This window comes from Trachypithecus francoisi, unplaced genomic scaffold (assembly GCF_009764315.1).
Source record: "Trachypithecus francoisi isolate TF-2019V2 unplaced genomic scaffold, Tfra_2.0 Lachesis_group1, whole genome shotgun sequence".
NCBI classification, from domain to species: Eukaryota; Metazoa; Chordata; class Mammalia; order Primates; family Cercopithecidae; genus Trachypithecus; species Trachypithecus francoisi.
The window spans coordinates 6,092,241-6,106,441 of record NW_022681454.1 but is presented as its reverse complement, the minus strand read 5'-3'; the positions used below and the strand labels follow the sequence as shown (position 1 = coordinate 6,106,441).

General features: G+C 38.4%; 1 protein-coding gene across 5 annotated transcripts in view; it reads left to right on the top strand.

Annotated features, from left to right (window-relative positions):
• Positions 1–14,201, top strand: part of KIAA0232 (KIAA0232 ortholog) — a 98,305-nt gene that overhangs the window by 19,863 nt on the left and 64,241 nt on the right. The window contains exon 1 of one of the 5 annotated variants that reach the window (XM_033213678.1): positions 4,835–4,855. The exons of the other annotated variants lie outside the window; for them this stretch is intronic. The gene's annotated coding sequence lies outside the window, so the exon portion shown is untranslated. Of the gene's footprint in view, positions 1–4,834; positions 4,856–14,201 lie in introns of those variants that run through there. 5 annotated transcript variants of the gene reach the window in all.

The window sequence follows — 14,201 nt, the reverse complement described above, 5'->3', positions numbered from 1 at the left end:
ACGTAGTGCAACCCTGTCTCTACCAAAGAAAAAAGCTGGACTTGATGGCCACACACTTGTCGTCTTAGCTACTCTGGAGGCTGAGGTGGGAGGATTGCTTGAGCCCAGGAGTTCTAAGCTGCAGTGAGCTATGATCACTTCACTGCACTCCAGACTGGGTGACAGGACAAAAGAGGAAAAAAAAGAGAATGGTGCTATTAAGTGGCTTACAGTGCTTAGGACTTTAATTAGCATATCCATGTTTTTAAATGTAGAACATAGGGTTTTCATAAAGTAGAAATGTGGATTCTGGTTTATTTGCAGTACAAAGAAAAATACAGGGCCTTCGAGGATGGTCATTTTGTGCATGTGCTGAAATCACATTCTTTTAGCTCTGGAAGTTATTTGTAAACATGCCACCATTACCTTCCAGATTAAGTTTGTGTCCCTCACTGTGTATTGCACATAGTAAATACCCGCTAAATGCTGGTGGTTTCTGCTGTTTATATGCAGTAAAGGGGCCGTTGATCCTGAGAGGACTGTTAGTTCCTTCATGAGTGTCACAAGTTGGGTTCTCTGGGAAGGCGGGAACTTTGGGAAGCAGATGCAGACAGTTTAGCGTGCAGAATGTTGATTAGGGCTTGCCTGTAGGGTCCAGACTCAGGGAATGGAGAAGTTGAGCTACCTTGCATGCCCAATTATAGCATGGCCTTGGCCAACCCCGTTAGAATAGCCCTTTGGAGCTGTCCTGGGTTGGGTTGGGTAGCCAGGCCTGTACACTCTCTTGTCAGTCAGGATGACTTGCCCGGAAGAGGGCAAGATGTCGGGTGAGGCAGTTCTCTGTAGCCACAGCAGTATTTGAAGGGGCTGATGGAGCAGTCTGGGTCCTTCAGTTGAGGGTCTGGGTTGTACATCACAGCGTGCCACAGTTAGACAACATTTGTCTTAGAAATTTTTTTGATTGATTTCATTTGATTCATTGGTTGACCTTCTGGAGAAATATGGGGTAAGTCTCTTCCTCTTTCTCTGTGACTCTTCTCGACTCCCCCACCCCACCTCCCCACTTACTAAATAACTATGTGTGTGTGTGTGTGTCTTATGTATGAACAGAGTTACAGTGCACAATTAGCCTTTTCTTCTGGTGGAAGCTGACTCCAACCAGAATGCTTCATCTTTACCTCTTCCCCAAGGACATAAAAACAGAAAGGGGATTTTGCTATAACATAGAATACAGAGGGGTGATTCAGGTATAGAGCAAGGTGTGGTATGTTGGTGATGTAAGGAGCACAGAAGAATGAAATTAATTGGTATGAAGTTCTCTCAAGGAAGGAAAGAATGACAGAAGATGGAAAGAAGAGTAATAGTCAAATATGAGTGCATATAGCTGGGAACAGTGGCTCATGCTTATAATCCCAACACTTTAGGTGGCTGAGATGGAAGGATCACTTGAGGTCAAGAGTTCAAGACCAGCCTAGGCAACATACTGGACATACTTGAGCAAGATACTCCGTCTCGACCAAAAAAAAAAAAGTTTAGCCAGGTTTGGTGGGTGCACACCTATAGTCCCAGCTACTGTGGTGGATGAGGTGGGAGGATCACTTGAACCCAGGAGTTCTCGGCTGTAGTTAGCTATGATTGTACCACTGCACGCCCAGCCTGGATAACAGAAGAATACCTTATCTCTTGAAAAAAATAAAAATGAGTGCATGTATATATATATATGTATGTGGACTTTCTCATATTAATTGAAGCCCAGATCCCTTAAGTTCCAATGGAAATATTCCATGAGTACTTGGAAATATAGACTGAGAAGACAAGGTAAGAGAAAGATTTGTAGGGGGTGACTTTTTATACATTGCACAAATCTTTGACGTTATCAAACATGAATGTCAAACATTGAAACATGAATGTTCAAGGGCCTGCAACACAGCTCTCAAGTTATATAGTTACTGGTAGTTAGGTAATACTTGGAAGATTCCAATAGTTATGTAGTTACTGGTAGTTAGAAAATACTCAAAAGATTCATTTGCATAAGATTACCCTGATTAAAATTTCAAATATAATTTCTTTCTTTCTAGAGTTGTCTAATTTCATATTCACTTACAGAGAATGCTTTTTACTAACCTCAGAATCAAGTATTTCATGTTAGAGAACTTGACCAGAATTTATAAAAAAGGAATAACCAATTTTATATCTGACATGAGTCATTTAGTCATTTGGAAGTGGATTTTTATGTTTAATGTTTGGATTGTTAGCTATTTTTCTTCCATGTTTGTTTTTGCTTCTCTGAGCCATACAGTGTGTATTTTTCCTACCTATTTTCTTCCTTTACATTTACGTGTAACATGGTATTGTAACTTGAACATATCTGAAATTTTAAGACAGTATCCTTGTAGGGCTCTACAGACAGTCATTTTTGAGGGGAGAGGTTTTAATTAACATAAAATTCCAATCCAAGATGTGTCACCTTTGTTAAGTATGGTACTTTGCTAAGTATTTAAAATGTGTTTTTGAGAATGTTACATGTTAACCTGTCTTTAAAGTATTTGTATTTGAGGTTTTGAGAAATTTACCTGTTTTATTAATTTAGGGAGAGTTCCGTAAGATCAACATCACAGCTAGCAGGAATTCTCAATGTGTTTCCCAGATTCAAGGATGCCTTAAAGTACAATTAAATTTGGTAGCATTTCTAACACTTTTAGTAGCTGTGCCTAATACTTAGCAAATGTTTGTTAAATACAGGTATTCCTGCTCTGGCAGGCCTCCCTCCACCAGCCCCTGGAGTGCTCCCTCTTGTTCTGGTCCATGAACCCTAGTGTGCCATACTCTGCCATCCTCAGTTTAGAGCCACTGACCAGTTGGGTTCATTACCTAGTGGAAGCTTTGCCATTAACATCCCATTGTCAGACAGCTGTCTTTTAGTCCATTAAAAACTGTGATTGCTTTGTAAAATGTAAAGAAACTTAAGATCATTTTAATGATGGTAAGTGCGTTTTTGGTAGTAAAATGCCTGCTTCACTGTTGTGTAGGTCGTGTGCGCTGATATAGGCAGGGCGCGGTGGGCTCTGCTCTTGTAGCCATTCCAGAGGATGCGTGGAGAATGAAGACAGCCAGTAAGCCCCTACGTGTATGCGGGAAATGGAAAAATGTGGAAGTTTCTGATACCATTTAAAAGGGAATACTAAGTGATTTGCTGTATAGAATAGTACAACTTATGCAAGTTCTTTAAAGGAAAGAAAAGGAGAGGGATATAATTAATGATCTTATTCCTAAATTACATCTTCAGTTTAACTTTTTAATCCTGGGAATTCAGGATTTAAAGACCTCAGGTCAGGTGATCTATACCTTGCTTATATTAATAACTTGGGCCTTGGGGAAAATTCTTTCTGATTAGAATGTCTCCTGTTTCCCAAACTGTGTTCCAAGGAAGCAAAAGGGGTCAATGAATGAATGAATGAATGAATGTTCTCCACTACTTTGTTTCCTTCTTGTAGGTTCCGAGTGCATATTAGCCTGTTAAAGGTTTCAAGATGTCCTGAAATAAACCTGCTCTTGTTTCAGCTTTGGTATTTCCCTCATTTATGCAAAATGAAGAAGTTTATAGCAAAGGAATATATATATATATGTATTATTTTTTTGAGATGGAGTCTTGCTCTGTCCCCCAGGCTGGAATGCAGTGCCGCGATCTCCGCTCACTGCAAGCTCCGCCTCCCGGGTTCACGCCTTTCTCCTGCCTCAGCCTCCCGAGTAGCTGGGACTACAGGTGCACGCCACCACGCCCGGCTAATTTTTTTGTATTTTTAGTAGAGATGTGGTTTCACCGTGTTAGCCAGGATGGTCTCGATCTCCTGACCTCGTGATCCACCCGCCTCGGCCTCCCAAAGTGCTGGGATTACAGGCTTGAGCCAGCCTACCCATCGAGTAATATATTTTTATGTCACCCAGAATATACTTTGGGGAAACTGTAGCAAGTTATCCTTTAAATGATGACACTGTTTATTTAAATATCTTCCTAAGGTCCAGAAGAATTACTATAGTTATCTTCAGAACCATATCTAAAGACTTGATTTAATGTTGGAAGCATACAATTAATGGATGAGAAATGAACATATGTACTACTTTGATCCTATTCTGAGTTCTCTAGTGTATATCTTTTTGCATAAACAAAATTTTATTTGGACTCTTTAAAATTTTTAACTATTAGGATATGAATCAGATAATCCATATAAACTTTTCATATAGAATTAGATTATTGACAGATATAAACACATTATTGAAGTATTGCTTCTTACCTAAGTCCATTTTGGAGAACTATAATTTGTATTACTTGGCTATGGCATTTATAGTAATTTTAAAAAGCTAACTCACTGTCTTACCAGTGAGTTACAGAATTTCATGCTACCTTTCCCCCACTCATTGAAACTCAGAAGATATTTGTGGTTTTGAGTTTAGTAGTTGAAAGCTATAGAATTTATATGCCCAGACATTTTGAGGGCCAACAGTATCACGTTGTAAAATTATTTTGGTACACTATGATCTAGTATTTTATATGATGAAATGTTTCAACGTTGACAAAGTGGGTTTCATCATGCTGGAGCTTTTTGCATTTTCAAAAAGTGTAAAAATTATTTATTTTAGTTTTTCTCCAAGTAAGCTTAGGATTTTTGAAATTTTGCATTTCTTAATGTGTAGATGTTTCGGTTTCTCCTAATTGAAATTTTTAAATTTCTAAAATTTAGTTGTTTCATCCCTTTTCCAACAATTTATCTAAAAGCTTTCAGAATTTCATAATAATGTTGTTTTATGTTGTTTTTGCATTTTGTTTGGTAGCTATTTTGTTATCTTTTGCAAGGAAGGAGGAGGATTTGCTTCAGTTGTAAGTATATACATTTTCCCCTTCCCCTTGGGCCCAAATGTTTTATCCTTTGTCCTGTAAAGCGTCTAATGTGAGGTTTACCCTTGCTAGGTAAAAAAGGCATTTTTTGTAAATCTCCATAACCTTTTGAAGGCATAAAAACTGCCATTTTGTAGCCCTGCTAAAGAATTTTGACATCTAATTGGTCTAAATGAACTAAATGTGTACATTGGTTATTATAATTTGATAACTTATAAAAAAAATTTAATACAGCAGTCCAGCTTTTCAAACCAGAAATATTAACAGATGAATAAGAATCATCAAATAACTGGAATCAAGTAAAAATTAGACATAAAACAATGTAACTTTGCATAAGCAGTTCATCTCCATAGTACAATTAAACAATAAGTTCAAACAGTAAGAATTAAAGCAATAAGAGGCCGGGCGCAATGGCTCACACCTGTAATCCCAGCACTTTGAGAGGCCGAGGCGGGTGGGTCACGAGGTCAGTGGATCGAGACCATCCTGGCTAACACGGTGAAACCCCGTCTCTATTAAAAATACAAGAAATTAGCCGGGCGAGGTGGCGGGCGCCTGTGGTCCCAGCTACTCGGGAGGCTGAGGCAGGAGAAAGGCGTGAACCCGGGAGGCGGAGCTTGCAGTGAGCCGAAATCGCGACACTACTCCAGCCTGGGTGACAGAGCGGGACTCCGTCTCAAAAAGAAAAAAAAAGAAAGAATTAAAACAATAAGAACATACAGGCTGATCGAAACTTTCAGGTCTATGAGCATTTGACAGTAGCATGGTCAGTAGAGGAAAGTTTATCTAGTGTGCATAGAAAGCTTTTCCCTTTTATTTAGTCTCATTACACACTAGTCAAATTACACTCTCATTTGTTTTGTTTTAATAGAAGTCTGTTTAGTACCTGTCAATCTATGTAGAACTGATCGCTTTCACCTACACTTTATCATCATAAAATTGGTTTTTCCTTTTTATATATGTATCCATTTATTTATTTATTTAAGACAGGGTCCTGCTATGTTGCCCAGGTTGGCCTGTACACCTGGGCTCAAGTGATGTTCCTGCCTCAGCCTCTCCAGTAGCTAGGATTATAGGCACACACCACAGCGTCCAGCTTTTCTTCCTTTTAAACATAAAGATTAACCAAATGTGTTACAGGCTTGCAATTTATGAAAACATTTCCTAGTTCTCTTGCTATCAAGTAGTAATCTTGTCTGTAAGAACAATCCTGTTTATGAAAATATTAATAATTCATTTTAATTGTCACTGGAGAATATTATGTGTTTATTTCTGATGACTAGTAAGGATGGAATTTCTCAATCTTTATGCAGTTTTTCCTCTTTTCATAGAAAGAACTCAAGTCTCATACTAGTTTTGTTGATTACATTACTTTTTTAAAAACCTTATTCATTTCCTGGGACTTGACACACTTCTAGAATGGGGAAGAAAACTGTAGGTCTGATTGTCCATTTCTACATAGCTTTTCAGAAACCTAGAGTAAACTAGTTTACATAATTTAGTTTATAGCCCTTGGTTCCTGTTTTCAATGCTTGAATTCCAGTTTGGGTTGTAGATTCTTTATGGATTTTCTTTTCTGGGTGTAGATTGGCTTTGGAGCCATGTTACCTACTGAAGATAATAAGCATTATCTTGGGTTCCAAATTCGTGTGCTGAGATCAGAAAATAACAGACAAGGCCAGGCACAGTGACTCATGCCTGTAATCCCAGCACTTTGGGAGGCCAACGCAAGTGGATCACTTGATGTCAGGAGACCAGACTGGCCAACATGGCGAAACCCCATCTCTACCAAAAATACAAAAATTAGCTAGGTGTGGTGACGTGCACCTGTAGTCCCAGCTACTCAGGAGGCTAAGGCAGGAAAGTCGCTTGAACCTGGGAGGTGGAGGTTTCAGTGAGCTGACGTCATGCTACTGCACTCTAGCCTGGGCAACAGAGTGAGACTATGTCTCAAAAAAGAGAAAAAAAATAACAGACAAGAATTGTATAAATGTATAACTACTTAATTGTATGTTCGCACTGCAGGCAAATATTATTTAGGATTTTGGTGAAAAGTAATAGAGTCCAAAAGCCAGAGTCTTAATATTTCAAATGTCTGTTTTCTTTATTCTCTTTTCTATATTCTTTCTTTTACTTTATGTTATATATCCTTTATGCCTTCCCCCTCAAGGCTTTTCCTTGTGTGAAAGTCCTATAAACACCCAAATCGAATAATTATGAAAAGACAGTTGCAGGTAATGCTGAGTCTTGGGTACCGAGCACATCAACAATGTGAGTACGAACTTTGTAGTGAGAAAGGACCAGTTAAAAATAGAGTTCAAGCATGACTTGCAGAAGTACCGTACTAGATCAAAGGGAATGGTAGAGGGCTTCAGTGGGAAGAGTACAAGTTGCTTTACCTAAGGTGAAAGCCTGCTAATATAGGATGGTAAATACCTGAAGGAAAATTCCGAGAATTCCGAGAGGGTTGTGATTGTCTCGATATCACTGACACCGTGTACAGTGCCTTGTACACTAGAAACCTCTAGGGCATGGGATTGTGAGAGAATGAGTTAAAATTCCTGTGTTAGTTAGTCCCTGCCTGTGGATTCAGAATGTGATCGGAGTTGGATTTTTTCCTCCCACCTGCTAGTATTACGAATATCGTTTTATTTACCAGACTTCTCTTTTTCAGAATTTATTCTCCATTTAGATTTGGGAAGTAGTTAGTTCAGCACAGTTTTGATCACCTGCCAAGGCCTAAGCATTCTACTAAATAGTACATGTGGAGTATGTCACAGTTTGACCTGAAGAACTTGAAGCCTTATTTGATAAGGAACCCATTCCCAGGAGGCAGTTAGAGAATAGTGTAAAAGGACATCATCACAAGGCAGAAGGCCATGAGGACAGCCAGCACTCTGTAAGTGTTGGGAGGAAGACCGTGGTATGCCCTTAAATAATTAGAAAGGGCTTCTTCAGAAAGGCAGGGCAGGAATGATTCCGTTGCCAGTTGCGTGTTAGTGTTTCAGCCATATCTGTGCTTTCTGAAACTTTTATGATCCTATTACTTTTGTCCCCGATAGTTGTCTATGTTTACCAGAATGTTAGTTTCAATAATGTTAGATTTCAGAGTTGTTTCCTATTAACAGCCCCATATTCTACCCCTTGAAGTGGTCATTAGGGCTAGTGATACCTGCCCTATTGAAGTGAAGTGAGGCTAAGAGACTTGCTTTGACTCATAAAATGTGAGTAGCTCACTTCCAAGAGGAAGCTTTCGAAGTACCAGTGCCAGCTTTGGTCCAGATCTTATTTTCTCTGGCCCCCTGGACTAGCAGGGTTCAAGATGATGGCCATTTTGTCACCCTGTGTCCCAGAATGATTATAATGAGTGATTACCCTGAACATTTCTGCCAATCCAGGATGAACACATAGTATGGGAAGGATATAAACCTTTGTGGAAGTCCTAGCAAGAGAAATTAAGCAAGAGAAAGATATAAAAGGCATCCAAATCGGAAAAGAGGAGGTCAAATTATATCCCTATTTGCCATTGATATGCTCTTATATCTAGAAGAACCTAAAGACTCCACCAAAAAACCTCCTAGATTTAATAAATAAATTCAGTAAAGTTGCAGGATACAAAATCGGCATACAAAAATCAGTAATGTTTCTATATACCAATAATGATCTAGCTGAGAAAGAAATCAAGAAGGCAGTTCCATTTACAATAGCCATAAAAAAGGTACCTAGGAATACATTTAACCATGGAGGTGAAAGATCTCTACAAGGAAGACTACAAAACACCAATAAAAGAAATTATAGATGACAAATAAATGGAAAAACATCCCATGCTCATGAATTGGAAGAATTAATATCATTAAAGTGACCATACTATCCAAAGCAATCTACAGATTCAATGTAACCCCTATGAAATACCAATGTCATGTTTTACAGAATTAGAAAAAAAATCCTAAAATTCATATGAAATCAATAAAGAACCCTAATAGCCAAAGCAATCCTGACCAAATGAACAAAACTGGGGGTATCACATTACCTGACTCAAATTATATTACAAGTGTATATAGTAACCAAAACAGCATGGTACTGGTGTAAAAATAGATGTATGGACAATGGAACAGAATAGAGAATCCAGAAATTAAGCCACATATTTATAGCCAACTGATCTTTGACAATGCTAACAACAACATACATCAGAGAAAGACACCCTCTTAAAGAAATGATGCTGGAAAAATTGGATTGCCCTATGCATAAGAATGAAACTGGACCCCAGTCTCTCACCATATACAAAAAATCAACTCAAGATGGATTAAAGACCTAAACGTAAGACCTGAAACTATAAAAATACTAGAAGAAAACCTAGGGAAAACTCTTCTGGACATTAATATAGGCAAAGAATCTGTAACTAAGACCTCGAAAACACAGGCAACTAAAGCAGAAATAGACAAATGGGACTTAATGAAACTAAAAAGCTTCAGCAAAGCAAAAGAAATCATTAGCAGATTGAAGAGACAGCCTGCAGAATGAGAGAAAATGTTTGCAAACTATTTATCTGATAGAGAACTAATATCCAGAATATACAAGGAATTCAGACACTTCAACGGCAAAAACAAAAAGATCCCATTAAAAAGTGGGCAAAGACATGAATAGACTTTTTTTTTAAAAAGAAGACATACGCATGGCCTTACATGTATATGGAGAAAAGCTCGGCATCACCAGTCATCAGAGAAATGCAGACCAAAACCAGAATGAGTTGTTGTGTTACCCCAGTCAGAATGGCTATTACTAAAAAGACAAAAAACAAAAACAAAACCAAAAAAACACCTTTTTGCACGGATACAGAGAAAAGGAAACTCTGAAGCATTTTTGATGGGAATGTAAATTAGTATAGCTTCTATGGAAAAGAGTATGGAGATTTCTCAAAGAACTAAAAATAGAATGAGCATTTGATTCAGCATTCCCACTGTTGGGTATCTACCCAAAGTAGGTACTCAAAGGAAAAGAACACGTCAGAAAGATACCTGTACTCATATGTTTATTGCAGCACTGTTCACAATAGCAAAGATGTAGAATCAACCTAAGTGTCCATCGGTAAAGAAATGGGTAAAGAAAATGTGGTCTGTGCACACTATAGAATGCTATTCAGACATAAAAAAAGAGTGAAATCATGTCTTTTGCAGCAACGTTGATGGAACTGGAGGTCGTTATCTTAAGTGATAAGGCACAAGCCAGACATAGCCAGATACTGCGTAAACCCTGACTTACTGTGCAATCTATGCATGTAACAAAATTGCCCACGTACCCTATAAATTTTTCTTTTTCTTTCTGAGACAGGGTCTCACTCTGTCACCTAGGCTGGAGTGCTTTGGCACTATCTCAGCTCACTGCACCCTCTGCCTCCTGAGCTCCAGTGATCCTCCCACCTCAGCCTCCTGAGTAGCTGGGACTCCAGGCGTGAGCCACCATGCCTGGCTGATACTTGTATTTTTTTGGTAGAGATGGGGTCTCACCGTATTGCCCAGGCTGGTCTTGAACTCCTGAGCTCAAGCAATCTCCCTGCCTCGGCCACCCAAAGTGCTGGGGTTATAGGTGTGAGCCACTGTGCCTGGCCTAACGTTTCTTTCTTTCTTTCTTTTTTTTAAGATATAAACCTTTGTGTTAGGCTACTGTAATTTGGGAATTGTTTTTGCTGCATAATCTACCCTATTTTTAACCTTTTCCCTCAGTTTGTTCTTGACCACATATCCTAATTATTCTCAGTTCTCTGTTTTGTCAGTAAGCTTTAGTTGTTCTTATTATTCCATACAGTCTGACTTTGTCATTGAACCTTCCATGATTACATTGAAATGTAAGAAATTTGACCTTTTGAAATTTGATGCCTATCAAACATAAAGTAGATGTTTTCCAGTTCTCTCAAACAATTCTTTCTGAACTCATTGTGTTATTTCAGAGTAGCTGTGATTAGTAGCCTTCCTTCCAGGTAGTGTCTTGGACAATCTACGGGAACGTGCGGGAGGGGCATAGCTCTGTTGAAAGAGCTAATGAGTCTTTGTTAAGCTCAATGTAGTCATTTACTAGAGAGGAGAGAGTCAAAACCAGTGTCGTTTAGTAGAACTTCTGTGATTATGGAAATGTCCTATATTTGCGCACTAGCTACATGTGGCTGTTGAGCACTTGAGCTGTAGCTAGTGTGACTGAGGAATTGACTTTTAGTTTAAAATAGCCACATGTGACTAGTGGCTACCATATTGGTCAGTGCGATAAGGGTCTTAGAACACCATGGGGATGACATGATGCCAGGTGAAAAAGGCAGAATACGAAAGTGTATGTATGTTATCATTTAATATATAGAAATAATAATAAATTTAAAGTTCTACGCAAAGGAAAAAACACTAATAATAAGCACACCAAAATACAGTGAATATTAGGTGCTGAAATTATGTATGAGTGTGTGTTTCTATTTTTATATTTTAAAAATACTTTAAAACTTTGCTAATAAAGGTATATATGATAAACATAAGAAAGAAGTGCTGTGATACTAATAAAGACCACTTCAGCAAGTGAATATATCAGTTGAATAGAACTGCCCAGATTTTTCTCCATAACATCCACATTTTACATTTTGCCCAGAGAAGCCCAGTTTGTAACTGTTTACTGTGTGATGCTCTTTTTGATCAGTTGTGCTGTAACAAAAGTAAATAGAACAGTCCGCAAATAGTATTTATGCAGCCGTGTTCAAAAGACAGTATGCTTTTTGAAATCATTTTCATATGTTGTAATCACACCTAAAATTATTTATAGTGTATTACGAAACAGGGAAATATCAATATTTAAATTAACTTGGCCACATGTCTGCTGTACTTGAACATTAAAGAAACAACTGTAGATAGTATGTCACTTATAGCTTATAAATAATTAGGAACACCAATGGGAGTTGTAATTTGAATTATTTTTAGTAATATATGTCATATAGAGTATAAAAAGATGGTTCCATGTTTCCTGGAATATTATTACATGAAGAATGAGATTTTGGGAAGATTTATGAACTTCTTCAAAACAAGTGCTCACTGCTCCAAAAAAGCCTTCATTATTAAATTACTTGTGTGAAGTGTGGCATTATGTTTGGTCTGCTTCTTGGAAAAGTGTTTACTTATATAATGATTTAAGTACTTTGATCTGTTTTTTTCATTATTATTATTTTTTATTTTTTGAGATGGAGTCTCGCTGTGTCGCCCGGGCTGGAGTGCAGTGGCCGGATCTCAGCTCACTGCAAGCTCCGCCTCCCGGGTTCACACCATTCTCCTGCCTCAGCCTTCCGAGTAGCTGGGACTACAGGCGCCCGCCACCACACCCTGATAATTTTTTGTATTTTTAGTAGAGATGGGGTTTCACCATGTTAGCCAGGATGGTCTCGATCTCCTGAGCTTGCGATCTGCCCGCCTCGGTCTCCCAAAGTGCTGGGATTACAGGCGTGAGCCACCGCGCCCGGTCACACCCAGCTAATTTTTTTGTACTTTTAGTGGACACGGGGTTTCACCGTGTTAGCCAGGATGGTCTCGATCTCCTGACCTATGATCCGCCTGCCTCGGCCTCCCAAAGTGCTGGGATTACAGGCATGAGCCACCGCACCCGGCCTGTTTCTTGTAATATCTTTATTGGCTTTTGGTATCAGCTTTTAATGCTGTCTTCATAACATGATTTGAGAAGTATTGGGAGAGTTTGTATAGAATTGGAATTAGTCTTTTCTTAAATATTTGGTAGAATTCACCTATGAAGCTATATGGGCTTAGCGATTTCTTTGTGAGTTTTAAACTACAAATTCAGTTCCCTTTATAGATACAGGACTATTCATTCTGTTTCTTCTTGAGTAAGCTTTGGTAGTTTGTATCTTTCAAGGAATTTTTCCATTTCATTTAAGTTATTGAATTTATTGGTATAAAGTTTTTTTAGTATCTCTTATTCTCATTTTTATACCTATAGAATCTGTAGTGATTTCACCTCTCTCATTCCTGATGTTGGTAATCTATGTCTTCTCTCTTTCCTGATCAGTCTGGCTAGAGGTTAAATAACCTGTTTTTGGTTTTATTGTTTTTCTGCTTTCTATTTCATTGGTTTCTGCTCTGATCTTTTTTCTGCTTAGTTTAGGTTTCGTTTGCTCTTCTTTTACTAGCTTCTTAAGGTGAAAACTGAGATCATTGATTTAAGACCTTTTCTAATATAGACGGTGTTCTACTTTTCTTTCTCAGTACTGCTTTTGTGGCATCCTAAAAATATTGATAGGTTGTGTTTTCATTTACATTCAGTTCGAAGTATAGTACTTACTAATTTCTCAAATTTCTTCTTTCTGCCCCCCCCCCCGCTTTTTTTTTTTTTTTTTTGAGATGGAGTCTCGCTCTGTTGCCCGGGCTGAAGTGCAGTGGTGCGATCTCGGCCCACTGCAGCCTCCGCCTCCCAGGTTCAAACGATTATCTCGCCTCAGCCTCCCGAGTAGCTGGGACTACAGGCACCCGCCACCACGCCTGGTTAATTTTTTTATATTTTTAGTAGAGATGTTTCACCGTGTTAGCCAGGATGGTCTTGACCTCCTGACCTCGTGATCCACCCGCCTCGGTCTCCCAAAGTGCTGGGATTACAGGCATGAGTCACCGCACCTGGCCTCCCCTATTGTTTAGAAATATGTTTTTAGTTCTCACATATTTGGAAGCTTTTCCAGACATCTTTATGTTACTAATTATAATTCCGTGTGGTCAGAGAATATGCATGTATGGTTGAATTCTTTTAAGCTTATTGCACCTTTTCTGTGGCCAAAGATACAGTTTATCTTAGGTCAAGTTAGTTGATAATGTTGTTCTCTCTATATCCTTATGGATTTTTTTGTGTATTTCTTCTTGCAGTGACTGACAAAGAGGTTTTGAAATCTAGTGTAATTGTGGACTTGTTTATTTATCTTTGCAGTTCTATCAAGTTTTGTTTCATATATTTTGCAAATATGCTATTAGATGTATAATACAAAGTGCTGGTACGTCCTTTTGATACATCCATCCCTTTATCATTACGAATTGACCTTCTTTATTTCTGTTACTATTTTTTGCACTGAAATTTACTTTTGTCAGAAAGTGATGTAGACACCCTAGCTTTCTTTTTATTAATGTTATTGTAGTATTTTTTCTATCCTTTTACTTTTAACCTATTTGTGTCTTTATATTTAAAGTGGATTTTATACACCTATAACATTCAGACCAAGAACCAAATTAAGAATACATTCCCAGGTTGGGCGCAGTGGCTCATGCCCGTAATCCCAGCACTTTGGGAGGCCGAGGCAGGTGGATCACAA